We start from the raw sequence: 17447 nt of genomic DNA on the forward strand, positions 1-17447 counted from the left end.
CATAACTGTAAGATTAGAAATATTGTGTATGCGCAAAGTATAGTTCACGTCATCCAGCAGAGCCTTTTCTTATGTAAATGTTTGTTAAAGCAATCCATTGTCTAACAGAAACTCCACCATAAAAAATCAGCAACAGACTCCAGAAAAAACTGTCCTTGAAAGGAATAGTTCACCCAAAAATCATTTTCTCATTTAAACACCCTTATGCCATCTCAAACTCTTATACATTTCATTTCTGCACAACACAAATGAAGATTTATTTTTTGATGAATACATGACGTTTTTGTCCATACAATTAAAGTCAATGGGGTCCAAAACTTTCAAGCTCCAGAAAGGACATAAAGGCAGCATAAAGGTTCCAGTAGTTTAATCCATGTCTTTTTATTTATTTATTTATTTATTTTATCCCCTTTTTCTCCCAATTTGGAATGCCCAATTCCCACTACTTTGTAGGTCCTCGTGGTGGCGCGGCTACTCACCTCAATCCGGGTGGCGGAGGACAAGTCTCAGTTGCCTCCGCTTCTGAGACAGTCAATCTGCACATATTATCACTTGGCTTGTTGTTCAAAAACCACTAATCACGACCATGTGGAGGCTCATGCTACTCTCCGCAATCCACACACAATTTACCACGTGCCCCATCGAGAGAGAGAGAACCACTAATCGCGACCACGAGGAGGTTACCCCATGTGAATCTACCCTCCCTAGCAACTGGGCCAATTTGGTTGGAGACCTGGCTGGAGTCACTCAGCACACCCTGGATTCGAACTCGCGACTCCAGGGGTGGTAGTCAGCGTCAATACTCGCTGAGCTACCCAGGCCCCCCAATCCATGTCTTCTGAAGCAATACAATCAGTTTTGGGTGATAAATAGGCCAAAACATAACTACCTCTGCAGTCTCCTTGGCACAATCATGATTGTGCCAAGGAGACTGCAGATGTCACCCCAAACCGATTATATCGCTTCAGAAGACATGGATTAAACAATTTGAGTTATGTGGATTTACTTTATATGTCCTGTTTGGTGTTTGAAATTGTTAGACCTCATTGACTTTCATTGTATGGATATAAATGTATAATATGTCCATGAAAATATCTTAATTTGTATTCAGCAGAAGAAAGAAAGTCATAAGAGTTTGAGAAGGCATAAGGGTGAGTAACTGATGAGCGAAGTTTTATTTTTTGGGTGAACTAACTCCTTAATCGCTCAACACCTCACTAATAAAACTGTGGACCATGCATAAAACCGGGAACAGCAGGTGATTTAAAGTCCAGTAGTGATTGAAATTACATTTGTACACAAGCAGTGCTTTCAGTAAGGAGAATTAATGATAACTGCAGCTTAATACATGGTTTATTTTAGGGACGTGCACGGTAACCGTTTGTAATATTCGATTAACCGCGGGGATTCATGAACTGTTATTAGTTTTTTCACCGGGAGTCGGGACTCTGAAATGAAAAACATTTATTGCAATGGATTTGCTTCAAACATGACTCAAAAATAACAGGGAAAAATTTCACAGTGAGTTATGAGCTTAAATGACACAATAAATGGATCTTCAAATGATAAAATCACTCACATTAAAGTCAGACAAAAATACTCAAACTGTCACTGCCTGTAACATAGTATTCTTAACAATTAGAAAATATGTAATTTAAGCACCAAACCTGATATGTGCTATGCTGGGTCACGTTCACATTTCCGTGAGGCATCGAACACTTGTATTGTCATGTGTGTCAAGTTACACTGCTGCGGTGTATTAAACTCTTTGGGATGCTTTGATTTTTAAAAAATTGGCCCAAACAATGGCTCAAAATAATCTCCAGACTGAACCACACAGAAATGATAATACAGAATTTTGATTTTCACCTTTGATTAAAAGTTACAGTGTCGCGAAGTTAACAAGGTCAACATGAAACAGGAGGTGAGGCTGCATCTCGACATTGTTTGGTCCTATCAAAACGAAACTTGGTGTGCTTCATCAGGACTATGATCTGAGGGTAGATAAAGTTTGGTGACCATGAAAAAGGGCTATTTTTGCCTGTAACTGTATGTCCTAATCATGAACTTAGTGTCTATGGATTCCTTTGATCATGACAGTTTCAACGATACCAGTTTTTCTCATATTAGCCACATTGCCTCTCCACAATATTTAATGAAAATTCTCTCATAATTTCCTCACCCTCATGCCATCCCTGATGTGTATGAATTTCTTTCTTCAGCAGAACACAAACGAAGATTTTTAGGTCCATTCAGTGCAAGTGAATGGTGGCCAGATCTTTGAATCTCCAAAAATCACAAAGTTAGCATAAACATAATCCATCAGACTCCATCAACTTAATCAATGTCTTCTGGAGTGATCCAGTTGTTGTTTTTTTATGAAAACAGACCAAAATGTAACTCCTTTTTCACTATACATCTTGATAGCAGTATTGGCGATCATAATTTCTAGCTCGATTACACTTAGCACCATCTAGTGCTGTGCACATGCGTCAAGCACTAGGAAGTGTAATCGAGCTTGAAATCATGATCGTGCCTAGAGACTGCAATGGCAAGATGTAGAGTGAAAAAGGAGTTACATTTGGTCGGTTCTCACACAAAACTAACTGGATCACTTAAGAAGACATGGATTTGACCACTGGAGTCGTATGGATTACTTTTATTCTGATTTTATGTGCTTTTTGGAGCTTTAAAGGCCTGGTCACCATTTACTTGCATCGCATGTACCAACAGAGCTGATATTTTCTTCTAAAAATCTTCGTATGTGTTCTGCAGAAGAAAGAAGGTCATACACATCAGGGATGGGATGAGGGTGAGTAAATGATGAGAGAATTTTTATTTTTTGAACTTTTTAAACTATACATTGTTTCTCCCCCTACGGGTAGTATCATTTAAATGTATGTTATATTACATTAACACTAACGACATAATATACAACATAATACTTACACCATACCACATAATACAATACATAATACTTATACTACAGATTACAGACACTATGAAACTTACAATTCACCATTACTTCTAACCTCCAAGAATTATAGCTGAATTATCAATGACCCACAGATACACTGTAGATATAGACATTTCATGTTAACTTCTAACCCTTGACAAACCCAGTTATAACCTCACAGTTACTGGATGGTATTCTTTATTCTTTATTGATGACCTTGGACTGCTTTGCATGGTGTTGGATGAGGCGGGTGTGTTCCGGCTGTGGTCGCATGAGTGGTGGGCTATAGCCTGTCTCTGGTTGGGATGTTGGGCCCCTCGCTCTGCGTAGTGGGACTCTGCAGCGAATTACTCCCTAGCGGTCGGGGTGGTGGAACCCTGCTTTAAATCTCGTATCTATTTTCAATTAATGACCTAAATCTGCCAGAAGTAAATGGCCTCCACACTGATGTGTAGCATGGTAGCCTGGAGCTAATATTAAATACAGAATTGTTCAAAATTTCCTTTGTATTCCACATCATATAAATATACATACACACCCCTTGTCTACTGCAAAGCCAATATATACATAGTTTTTTTCCTTATTATTACATCTCTTTACATATATCAAAATACATATACAAAAGTTAATTTGCTGAAGTTGTACCATATACCTACTTTTTATTTGTTCAACAGGTTTCTTAAAGGAATATATACATATTAATCTTTATTCACTGTTATTCTCTTACCTTTTACCCCCCTTATCTTTTGAAACTATGTCTATTTATTTGCTGTACATATATTTGCTGTTTTTTATTTGTACTTCTCATTTTGTATTTATCAATCTCTTGTGTTTACCTCTCTTTTTGTTCTCTCTTATTTACTTATTTATTTATGTATTCTTTTTTTCTTTTCCCTCAATACGTTTGTAATTTTCTTCACTGTAGTAAATTTCTTGTTTGTCTCTCTGTATGTATAAATGCAATAATAATAAAAAAATCCCTTTAATATGTGAAATTACTATTGAATGCATTGTTGGATTTTAAAGAATATTGGTATGCATGATCAACATGTCCTGAGGATTGAACTATAGGTGGCACAGCATTTTGGAGACAGTGCCACCTATAGTTCAAAAGATAACCCACACTTCTGTGCTGACTAAACTCAGCATGTCTCTTTACCATGGCTGAGATGTCAACTGAGTGGCACAGTGCGTAAAGTTCTGGACGATCCCCACCTTAGCAGGTCTTACACTTTAATTTCTATTGTACTGGAGGTCTTTGTATTGTGCTTACTGAATAGCTGCAGGGCTCGTCACCGATCGTTTCTGCTTGCAAGTATTCTTGTTATTATTCCTTTTTCTCCCCAATGGGAGTTTAAGGCAGCGCTATGATGCGTACACAATGAAACAGTGCCACCACCAGCCAAAATGTAACTTTTCAACTGTTTGCTCTAGAATTTTTTCCCCCTCTTATTATTCTCCTAATGGTGATTTTAATGGACCACTTACATTAGAACTACATTTGCTACAGTGGCCGCCATGTTGGATTGAGGCGTTTAGTTTTTTTTTTCACTGCTCCTATGAAAAATGTCTCAGATTATCTTTTGACCAAGCTGCACAGAAATTACTGAACAGAGTTTTGATTTTCATCTCTGTTGAAAAGTTGCACCAATACAAATTTGATTGGAATGAACGCTGTGCTGACTCTCAGCTTGGTATGTCCCTTTTGGTGGCTGTCAGCCTTGTGGCTGTGTGTTTCAGTGAATAGTGTGCAGACATGGGAAGCAGAAAGGTACTGGTTCAATTCTGCCCTGGGACAACTTGTGAAGTGGTGTTGGTTTGTTGTGCATGTCATATTCAGTCTTAGTGTGGTGCAATGCTTGCCATTTCGGTGCTTTTATTTATTGTTAATAGTATAATTATTATTTGTATTTGCCCTTATTAAAATTTACCATATATATATATATATATATATATATATACACACACACACACAGTTGTGCTCAAAAGTTTGCATACCCTGGCAGAAATTGTGAAATTTTGTCTTTTGTCTTTTATTTAAGGATAGTGATTATATGAAGCCATTTATTATCACATGTTGTTTGGCTCCTTTTTAAATCATAATGATAACAGTAATCATCCAGATGGCCCTGATCAAAAGTTTACATACCCTTGAATGTTTGGCCTTGTTACAGACACACAAGGTGACACACACAGGTTTAAATGGAAATTAAAGGTTAATTTCCCACACCTGTGGTTTTTAAATTGCAATAAGTATTTGTTAGCTCTCACGTGGATGCACTGAGCAGGCTAGATACTGAGCCATGGGGAGCAGAAAAGAATAGTCAAAAGACCTGCATAACAAGGTAATGGAATTTATAAAGATGGAAAAGGATATAAAAAGATATCCAAAGCCTTGAAAATGCCAGTCAGTACTGTTCAATCACTTATTAAGAAGTGGAAAATTCGGGGATCTCTTGATACCAAGCCAAGGTCAGGTAGACCAAGAAATATTTCAGCCACAACTGCCATAAGAATTGTTCAGGATACAAAGAAAAACCCACAGGTAACCTCAGGAGAAATACAGTCTGCTCTGGAAAAAGACGGTGTGGTTGTTTCAAGGAGCACAATACGACGATACTTGAACAAAAATTAGCTGCATGGTCAAGTTGCCAGAAAGAAGCCTTTTACTGTGCCAATGCCACAAAAAATCCCAGTTACAGTATGCCCGACAACACCTTGACACGCCTCACAGCTTCTGGCACACTGTAATTTGGAGTGACGAGACCAAAATAGAGCTTTATGGTCACAACCATAAGCGCTATGTTCGGAGAGGGGTCAACAAGGCCTATAGTAAAAAGAATACCATCCCCACTGTGAAATATGGTGGTGGCTCACTGATGTTTTGGGGGTGTGTGAGCTCTAAAGGCACGGGGAATCTTGTGAAAAGTGATGGCAAGATGAATGCAGCATGTTATCAGAAAATACTGGCAGACAATTTGCATTCTTCTGCACGAAAGCTGCGCATGGGATGCTCTTGGACGTTCCAGCACGACAATGACCCTAAGCACAAGGCCAAGTTGACCCTCCAGTGGTTTCAGCAGAAAAAGGTGAAGGTTCTGGAGTGGCCATCACAGTCTCCTGACCTTAATATCATCGAGCCTCTCTGGGGAGATCTCAAATGTGCGGTTCATGCAAGATGACCAAAGACTTTGCATGACCTTGAGGCATTTTGCCAAGACGAATGGGCAGCTATACCACCTGAAGGAATTTGGGGCCTCATAGACAACTATTACAAAAGACTGCACGCTGTCATTGATGCTAAAGGGGGCAATACACAGTATTAAGAACTAAGGGGATGCAGACTTTTGAACAGGGGTCATTTAATTTTTTTCATTGTTTTCATTGTTCAAAACTAATATATAGTTTTGAACAGTTTGTAACAACACCATTGTAACCACTAATAAAAAAAAGCATCTATAAAACAAACTATGGCATTTTTCTAATAAAAACAGTACCCATAACAAGTAAAACTAGATATATAAAATATAAACGTTTAGAAACTACCATAGTTGTGCTAAGTATTGAGATGTACTCAAAGGGATAGTTCACTCATAAATGAGGTTTCTTGTTGCAAACCTGTATGACTTTTTTTCTTCATTTTAACTCAAAATGAGATGTTAGGCAGAATGTTATTTTCATTCATCATTCACTTTCATTGTAGAATAAAAATGCACTAGTGACAGATTAACATTCTGCCTAACATCTTTTGTTTCACAGAAGAGAGAAATTCATACAGGTTTGAGTAATTATGACAGACATTTCATTTTTTTGGGTGAACTATCTTTTTAACTACCTGTTTAAGTGTTCGTTAAAGGTATTTGCCAAGAACAACAATAAAAATCTGTTGTTAGCTCATGAATTCATCACATCTTGCTGGGAAACAAGAGACTGAAGAGTGGCCATAATGTAGGCTGTAATGTAAACTTCATCATTCCATCTGAATAAAACTACATACTCAGAAGAGCAACTTTGGATCTGTAGCAGAATAAGGGGAAATATAATGAGGTTCTTCTTTTGTGATCTGGTCTCTATGGTCTGCCTGCATTCTCCACCACTTGTCATGGGGCGCATGAGACAGATATGCAGGTGAAATACCCTGGAGGGCTCTTTATTACAAATGCAGAGGGTGCTTGAGAGTGAAGAGATGAAGTGCAGCATGTAGGGCTGGGATTGTAGGTTGTGAATCGTTCGGAGGCTTCGTAGTGGAGAGAAATAATCGGAAGTGTGTGAAGTTGTAGTGACTTACTGGAGTCACAGCTCACCTTTGCTTTGTGCTCTGTGTTTATATGCCCTGAGCCTTGATGAGGAAGATTGCCGTCAGATGTTCCCAATCATGCCGCTCCACTTGGTGTGAGCAAGTCCTCATGGTTTCCAAGGGAGACGCTGGTTTGCATATTGGTGGCTCACCATAGTTTTATATCTCATGGCTGTAAAGTGACGTCACTGGAGCTTCTAAGTGCTGATCAAATTTCCAGCTAATCGATAATGAAATTCGTTGTTGATGATTGTCATTATCAACTTTATCAATTAGTTGTTGCAGCACTAGTCTCCTTACAGTCTGTTAGGGTTAGTTTGCATCAAGTCAGGCATGCTATCCTTTATTTATATTGGCTCCGTTACATGAGTATTGTTTTTGTATACACATTTTATGTGTTTCACACACACAACCTCCCTGGACTGCCTACGTTTCCCATTTTTCGTAGATTGGAGTTTTACTTGCATGCAGAGAAATATATCTGCCAGGAGGTGTTACAAACATGTTAGACCAAGTGACCTGAGTTGCCTTACAGGGGCTATGGTGGTGTGTAATTTGTTTGCAAACTTACTAGAACTGCTAAGAGATCCTGGTAGGGCTGCATGATTATAGCAAAAAACATAATTGTCGATTATTGCCCTTGATATTGTAATAACGATTATTCATGTCGATTAAAATATTAAATTACCATGACGTCACAAAGCAAGCAACCATGCGGTTCTTCAGAGTAGCTGATTTCAGTGGTGGATATGAGCTGCCCTCCAGTTTCTTTTAAGCATCTTTTAAGCATTAAATATTGTAATAATGTTTATTAAAGTTAGGCCAAATAAAAATTATTTTAAATGGATATATTTGGTATAGAATAAATAAAATTATTGCTAAATTACTGCTTAAGTTATTAGTCCACGTACAGTAAATACTATGACATATTCAATATTCAAACTTGTTTACAGCCGATTTAAATTGACCAAGTTACATACTGCGTTCAGTAAGCCCATTGGTGGCGAGACAGGGGACCATTATCCCGTTAGATCTTCAGTGGTGATCTTGTGCATGTAAGATCATCGTTAGCTAATTTTTGGCCTCAGTGGGTGCACTTTGGAAATTATCAAAATTCATTTGTGATCGGAGTTTGTGTGATTCGTGAAAATGTTAAATCTACTAATAACAGCTGTGTGGTAAATGGGTCTTATTAGAGCAGATGCGATAACAATGACGGTGATTCCTGAAATATGCTATTCATGCCATATTCTTTATGTTGGCTACACCTCCAAAACAAACTTGGAACAGTTAAGCTGAATTACTTTATTGCTATTTTGTACAAATCAAATTCACATTGGCCTACTTATTAACATGACGACAAAACTGCAATTGCTTTTTCATTGCTCAACTGACATGTTAGTTATTGGTTAGAATACTCAACCACTGCACAAACATGTTGTAAATAGAAACCATTGACGCAACAGGAGCGGACTTAAATTGAATGCTGTAATTGTCAGTTTTCACGATTACATAATCGTGGCAGCCGTAATCGTAATCGCGATTAGTTTTTTGATTAATTGTGCAGCCCTAGATCCTGCACTATGTCTCTTCTGGAGTTATATTCTTTCAGGCTCAAGATATACAAATGCAGGTATCCACTGACCTCTTCACACATGCAATCTTCACATCCATATCCACTGTTGTTGTTTCCAACTTTGTCTCCTGTTGTTTACCGGTGATTACATCTTCTAGCGCTGCTTTGTGACTGCAAAGTCTAAACTTTCAGTTTGGCCACCTTGCATCCCTCTAATTAGTGCTAATAATTCCTGTCGCAGGCGCATTCTGCAAGTTCAAAGTATGCGTGGTTAGAAAAATCTGGCTGCATGTGAGCACACAAAATTTGTGTCATGTGTCTGACCTAAGTCTACTTTGATCTTAATTTTATCCCCTATTTAAGGATAAGCCAAGGAACATGAGAATTACCCTGGTATAAAAAAGATCACATTAAATACTTGACCTCTATTGCTTTGTTCTAATGTTTTTGCTTTTATCTCCATGCATTTTACATTTATCCCTCTTGTTTTGATTTTTGACTATTTAATATTTTCCTTTTAGACCTGTTGAAGCTGAAAGAGGAAAGTGAAGCACTGAATGAAGTCAAGGAGAAACATCAGTATCAGAAACTTGATAATTTCTTAACTGGAGAAAAATCGTATAGTTGCTCAAAGACTGAAAAGAAATTCTCACAAAAAAGAACAAAAACAAAAAATTCTTTCTTCTGCCCTCAGTGTGGAAGAAGGTTCAGACATAAAGGAAACCTTAATTGCCACATGGGAACTCACACTGGAGAGAAGCCTTTTACATGCCATCAGTGTGGAAAAAAATTCAGTCACAAAAGATACCTTAATTTACACATAAGAATTCATTCTGGAGAGAAGCCTTTCATATGCCTCCAGTGTGGCAACAGCTATAAACAAAAAAGAAGCCTTAAAATCCACACAAGAATTCATACTGGAGAAAAGCCGTTTAAATGCCATCAGTGTGGAAGGAGTTGCAGAGACGCAACGGATCTTAAGGATCACATGAGAACTCACACTGGAGAGAAGCCTTTCACATGCCTTCAGTGTGGAAACAGTTTCACACAAAAAGCAAGCCTTAAAATCCACACAAGAATTCATACTGGAGAAAAGCCTTTCACATGCCTTCAGTGTGGCAAGTGTTTCGCACACAGAAGAAGTCTTAAAAGGCACATGAGATTTCACATTGGAGAGAAGCCTTACACATGCCTTCGGTGTGGAAAGAGTTTCACGCAAAAAGGAGACCTTGAAATACACACAAGAATACATACTGGAGAAAAGCCGTTCACGTGTCTTCAGTGTGGAAGGAGTTTTATAAGCAAAAATGCCCTTAAGGTTCACATGAGAATCCACACCGAAGACAGGCCTTTCACATGTCTTCAGTGTGAGAAGAGTTTCAGACATAAAAGAAGCCTCACAAGTCACATTGGTATTCACACTGAAGAGAAACCTTAAGGTTCACATGAGAATTCACTCTGGAGAAGGGCTGGACTGGGACTAAAAATCAGCTTTGGAAAACAGGCGGGGGGTGTATACCTTTCCCCATTCAAGTAGATTGGAGTTGTACTTGCATGCAGAGAAAATATCTGTTTGGAAGTGTTACAAACAAGGCAGACTGAGTGACCTGAGCTGGTGATTTGTTTGCTAAAATCATTTAGGCTTGGTTGTATTGCAGTTTATGATTGAATAGGGAACATTAATGTAATTGATTTCTCAAGGTTTAGTATACTGTTGTGTAAATATCGACTGATAATCGGTTTTTCCGATATTTTTTCCGATATTCAAGCATTTTTCCTTAATCTGATTTCTGTTATGTAATATTGGATCACCGATAGCTTGCGATATCTGGTGGGTGTTTCAGAAATTTCATGCAAGACCGCCATTACAGCAGTGCGTGTGAGAGGAAACATTCAAATGGAAAATAACTTGCTTTTGCTATGTGTTGCTTTTAGATTTGGGTTACACAAGTTCAGACTTGAGTCACGAGTCCAATTTTAATGGGCTTGGACTTGTCACGGACTCGGAAGTATTTTACTCTGATTTGTCTTGGACTCAAGCCTTTAGGACTCATACTGGTTTGCAACAAGAAACTTTTTTCTGAGTCCATGGCATTAGTGATGCAATGACAGAAAAATAACGTAACATAGGGTGACCATACATCCTCTTTTTCCCGGACATGTCCTCTTTTTCAGACCTGAAAAAAGCATCTGGCCGGGATTTCAAAATTGCCTCTAAATGTCCGGGATTTGGCTTTGTCTTCATAATGATGTGCTCTCTACAGTTAGTACTATCATACATTCTGTGTATTTGATACTGCGCATCAGTTTTCACAAGCATATGTCCTTACGTGTGATTGTTCTGGCTGAGAGCAGCAGCGCGCTCTCTTTCAAAGTACTTTTTTAGCTCTCTCGCTCGCGCGCCTGTGCTGTATGTGTGTGCGGGAAAGAGATCGCTACACCTGCTCTGCCGCTCTCATCCAGAAACATCAATGACGTAAGTACACTTTTAAAAGTTCCCCAACTCTACAAATTATTAAATAGAACAAATGTTTTATTAGACTCCTGTTACTACGCAAAGCCATTTCTAACTGAAAATGTTGTCTATATTGAGACAAAATCATATATGCTACATATTAGGGATATTTAAAATGACGGATGAAATAGACCATGGAAATTGTACAACTCAGTCTGTTACATATTTGTAGTGCAACATCTGTGTGTTACCTGTAAAGCTGGCACTTGTGTTTCAGTGGCAAAAAAGTCAGAAAATACAACACAAGTGAGGGGAGAAGTCTCTATTCACCTATAATCCATACTAAATATAATGTGAAAAGAATGAAATGTCAGCCCAAGGTGAGTTTGTCATAAAAAATTTGATCTTAACTTCAGGGAAGTAGGCTATACCTGGACACAGCAGGAGGACTGAAAAGTGTGAAGTGTAATACAATAAAAATACATTTCTAATGGTATCTAATCTTTTCTGTTTTTATTTTGTTTAATTTTATGGGCATTATTAAATGTTTTAATATTACCATTTATTAAATGTATTAAACACATTAAATGTATTTAGTTAATTACATGTATTTCACCCATAATTTTAGATAAAACTGAACTAAATTGAATGGACAAATTGAAAATGAAGTAGATATAAAAGTAAATAAAAATTCGAAATAATAATAACTAACGCAGCTTTCACTTTCTTAAGTTTATGTTTGAGTGGAGGGGGAAAATCAACGAATAATTGAAATGTCATCAGAACACAGTAAGAAGTGTGCTGAAGGACAGTTTTTTTTTCTTCATACATCTAAAGCATATGCTTTCATTCTGAAACCATGTTGAAATTTGTTTAGCGGGAAACTAATCATAAAATGTGAATATGAAATGCAACAGAGGTTTTTTTTTTTTTGTGTTGCATTTATATTGACAAACTGTTTTTCTTAGTTGTGAAGGCTAAAATAAATTTAAAATATTGATATTGAGGTTACGTTTACAATTTTAATTCGGAGTCATGAACAGATTCACTTGGACTCGGCCTGTTATGGACTCGGTCTTGAGTTAGACTCTGCCCCTTTTGGACTCTGACTCGACTTGGTCTTGACTATGGTGGACTCGAACCCAACACTAGTTGCTTGAATTAACAAGCTTTATTCAACGTAACAGCCACTCATGCTCAAGTGAGATGTGTGTAGCATAGGCTGCATGCGAAACCAAAGGTAGCTGTCTTATTGCCTCGCTGCCCTATCAATCAATGACTCAACAGACAGTGTTTGCGTACGAAGGTACCTCCTTAAACTGGTTTTGGACAGGCAACTGAGACAGCATAACGTCACGTCATTGCAAGGATACCAGCAATTGATTCATGCCATCTGGTGTCCACTAAAGTTAACGCATCTGCTTCATCCAGTCCAACCGTACCACAATGGTCTAATAATCTAGAACAAAATCAAGAGAGTTTTGGTGAGAACAAAGTGTATATTTAATAACTACAATACTAATTTCTTGCTAGAAATGGAATCAAAAGTTAGAAAAAGTGGAGAAAAACTTACATTTATCTACATATTGGCTATCAACTGCCTCTTCGGTCACCATTTTTTTTCTTCAGCCCAACCACCGTGGATCTGCATGCACAGGATTGTGGGATTTCATAGTCTGCGAAGGATACATCTGTGCTGCCTTCAAAAATCGATCAGATGAAGGTATCTCCGTACACTGGATACAGCTTTAAAAGATTTTAACAGCAGTAGGGTAGTGTTGTCACGGTGCCAGAATGTCAGTAGTCGGTACCGATACCAGTGACATTTCACGGTTCTCTATACCAATTTCCATACCACAGAAAAAATTTGCTAATATGATAATGTGCTATTGAACACACTTTAGCCTAAAGTTACATTTCAATGTAAATAATAAATTAAAAGATATGCATGTTTCCTTCAAGTGTTTCTAACACTTGTTTGTTTTTAAGCAGGGCTTTAATCTGTTTTATTTTTTCCTTTTTTTTTAAAATAATTTTTCCAGAACTCCATGTTTTAAAGTTTAATTTGATTTCTTTATCAAAATGCTGTCTAATTAAAAAATAATTCCTTAAGCTTTTAAAAACTTGTAACAATTACTTATCAACATACCATTGCATTTTTAACAAACTTTTATTCAGTTCAAAAGCAATCTTGCTTGTGATACAGTATATTGCTTAATTTGTATTATTATTACAATCATCATTCATTAATCTTTGTTTTATTATTATTATAATTATTGTTATTATTTCTACAGTGAGGAATACATTTTACTATACAGTTATAATATATTTCTGTTGCCATTTCTTCAATTTCATGCTTTTATTTTTACATGTATTTTTGAAGGGAGTTGAACTTCTCCAGCTAAACAGTTCACTACATGGCCCAGTGTGATCGTTAAAGCACAAATGCTGTGATTTAATTATAAAACATTATATAAAAATAACACTTCGGAGTGGATTAGTGCTCTGTCATCTCTTATACAACACAAATTATCCTCATTGTCTGTGGAGTTTCCAGTGTATGAGCAGTCTGCTTCACATTCATTTAAAGTTCATGCAGCTCATTCAGACTAAGATTGCAACATTTTGTGGTTTAATAATCACACTAGGACATTTCACGATTTTAATTTGATTAGCTGTGCATTTCAGTGTAAAAGGAGTAACAGAAAACACGCTCAAATAAGCGTGTAAGCATTTGAAAGCAGTCGTGTGTCAGCAAGACAGTGTGCGGGTTCCGAATGAAGTCGGTGCTCGGTACTACCGGTAGCGTTGGGGTAATGCGAATAAAGTAATGCGCGTTACGTATTCAATTACTTTTTCGAGTAACGAGTAAAGTAACACAATTTTTATTTTAGACCATAATATCTTAGATACTTTTTAAATAATGAAATGCGTTGCTTTTGTACACCTCTTCTTGCGAGAAATCGGGAGTAAAAGTGTGCAAACTTTGGGGAGGAGACATAGTGCATGATTGGCATTGTAGTTCTATAGAGTGTGAGGCCAGAGACTATTTAGCAGAGATGAGTCACTTCTATTTAAATGTATGGGAGAAACTGGTACATTAAACCAAGAAGCTCTAGCACCCAACAGTCAATGGAAAGGAAGTTCCACCTTGCAGGTAAAAGAGCCAATCACCTTTTAGATACAGACATCACCTGCCAATCAACTCACTAACATGCATGCGCATTTCATGTCTTAGAGTAATATGAGGTCAACATTCGGTTGAGTAAAATGTGGTTGATTTATGTGTTAATATACAATGCATTAAAAAAAAATCAGTAAATGTGTTTAGGAAGAGGGATTATAAGACTAGTCTTTCAGAAAGGTACTGGTTCGATTCTGTCCTGGGACAACTTGTGAAGTGGTGTTGGTTTATTGTGCTTGTCATATTCAGTTGTTCTTTGCGTCTATCTTAGTGTGGTGCAGTGCTTGCCATTTTGGTGCTTTGCCCTGTAGTTGCTGCTTACAGCAATATTTATTATTATTATTATTTGTATTTGCCCTTTTTAAAATGTACCTATTTTAACAGTTTGTAACAAGACCATGGTAACCACTAGTAAAAACAAGCATCTATAAAACAAACTGGCATTTTTCTAATAAAAACAGTATCCATAACACGTAAAACTATATATACAAAATATAAACGTTTAGAAACTACCATAGTTGTGCTAAGTATTGACTTGTACTCTTAAAGGGATAGTTCACTCCAAAATGAGGTTTCTTGTTGCAAACCTGTATGACTTTTTTTCTTAATTTTAACTCAAAAAGAGATGTTAGCATTTGGATCTACGCCAACATTAAAAGCAGAGGTGCTCTGGACTTTACACACGGTAGCAAAACAACAGTCATATAAATGTAATGAAGACATGGGTGAGCTGTTTCAAACCATGTTCCCTGTTTCTGACTTCGTTAAAACCTTTATTACGCAATTTGGATTGGCAGATTTCATTAAGAGAGACCTCATCTCAAAAATTAATGAGGGCCCATTCGTGCTGATGTTCGACCAATGTCTAAATCAAACAAACAAACCCAAGCTGTTGGACCTACACGTACATTTCTGAGAAGGCAAGCATGGACAGTCAAGGTACCTGGGGTCCAATTTTTGGGGCATGCGACAGCCCAGGGCTTACTGAAACTTGTCAAAGTAAGTTTTTATTAATTGCAAGCATCACATCATTTTTACTCTCACATTCATTGATTGTTTTTTTTTTTTTTTCAATAGCAATGCTATGGCAAAGTGTGATGATCTATTCTGTTAAATATTAAAGGGATAGTTCACCCATTTTTCAAATTTTTATATTGTTTCATAAGTGGTATGTAGGACAGTAGTAATGGTGTCTACCTCACATAGTTGTAGCTGTGCTGGTGGTTATTGTGCAAGAAATCTAGCTGGGGGATAGTTATCTGAGCACACAAGAACCATGTGAGGAAGCTGCCATTGCCACTGTCCTACATACAGTGATGGGCAGTATCTTCACTGCAAATAGCAAAGCTATTAGCTTACCTACATTTCTCAGTAGTGAGGTGGTAGCTTTGCTAGTTTTTAAACCAAGTAGCTTTTCAGTAGTGAAGCTATATTTTTGATAAGGTAGCACATAGTTTTGACAAGAGCTACACTGCTATTTCATACATCGCACAGGTGTTTACTATAGCCAGTTTGAATCAGAACTAAAGATGTCTGACTCGCAAACGAATGTCTCATCTGAGTTGCTTTACAATGAATTGGACACACGTGATAGGAAAGCAGTCTGAATCGGTTCGCAATTTAATCTGAATGACTTAGAAAGCTTATGCGCGCGCTGCTGAATCATTTGGTGCACGCTCTCATTTGCCAACATGCTCACAGAATATTTTAAAACACAGAAAATAAAGATAACGCTGGTTGCAGTGGATCTACAATCAATGGAAACCAAACCTGCAAATACATCCTATCATTTGCCAGTGATAAAGAAGGTTTTTATTAAGCTCAACACGTGCAGCTTGTAAACGACTTATGCAGGTAAATAAATTGTACGACCAAAAGAGTATCAAAACACTAAATATCCTACATGAAAACACATAGAAAAGTACCATGGCATTACCATGTTTTTTTGGACATGTACCATTACCTGGGAGCACTGTGTTAATACAGTGGTTTACGAATAAGGTAGTCATATAGTGAAATACTATAGTAGTACCATGGTATTATTTGAATTACCTTGAAGCACCATGTACATTCAGTTGTATATGAAAGAGGCTGAGGGCAAGGCTGGAAGTTGGGTGGACCAGCTCATAACAAAGTCAAATGCTCTGAGGAGAGGCTGCAAGAAAAAGTTAGCTGAGCTCAGGAACATTGAGGAGGAGATTGCGGCCAAGGGAGAAGAGCTCAGATTAATGTAGCCTAGTTCTTGTGTATACACACACACACACACACAATACTCTTGCGTACACAGTTCTGTGTAGTCATGTTCAGTTGAATGTTCATGTTGAATGTGAATAAATTAATTTACTTTGTAAGTAATTCTGGGACTCCTTCATATCCTTCATACTTTGTTTGCCAGTAAGGACGTAAAATAGGTCTTAAATTGCATTCATAATGGCCTTAAAAAGGTCTTGAGTCTTAAATTTAACTTGTTGAAACCTGCAGAAACCCTGAAAAAAGCCATACTACAGTTTGCAAGTACACATGGGGACAAAGATCTTACTTTTTGGAGAAATGTCCTCTGGTCTACTGAAACAAAAATGTAACTGTTTGACCATAATAACCAGTGTTATGTTTGGAGGAAAAAGGGTGAGGCTAGCAAACCGAAGAACACCATCCCAACCGTGAAGCATGGGGGTGGCAGCATCATGTTGTGGGGGTGCTTTGCTGCAGGAAGAACTGGTGCACTTCACAAAATTGATGGCATCATGAGGAAGGAAAATGATGTGGATATACTGAAGCAACATCTCAAGACATCAGCCAGGAAGTTAAAGCTTGGTCACAAATGGGTCTTCCAAATGGACAATGACCCCAAGCATACCCCCAAAGTTGTGGCAAAATGGCTTAAGGACAACAAAGTCAAGGTATTGGAGTGGCCATCACAAAGCCCTGACCTCAATCTGATTGAAAATTTGTGGGCAGAACTGAAAATGTGTGCGGAGG

At 37.6% G+C, this 17447-nt stretch overlaps 1 protein-coding gene across 5 annotated transcripts in view; it reads left to right on the top strand.

Annotated features, from left to right (window-relative positions):
* Positions 1 to 17447, top strand: part of LOC127440747 (gastrula zinc finger protein XlCGF57.1-like) — an 86781-nt gene that overhangs the window by 5928 nt on the left and 63406 nt on the right. The gene's annotated exons all lie outside the window — the stretch shown is intronic.

This window comes from Myxocyprinus asiaticus, chromosome 5 (genome assembly GCF_019703515.2).
Source record: "Myxocyprinus asiaticus isolate MX2 ecotype Aquarium Trade chromosome 5, UBuf_Myxa_2, whole genome shotgun sequence".
In the NCBI taxonomy this organism is placed as follows: domain Eukaryota; kingdom Metazoa; phylum Chordata; class Actinopteri; order Cypriniformes; family Catostomidae; genus Myxocyprinus; species Myxocyprinus asiaticus.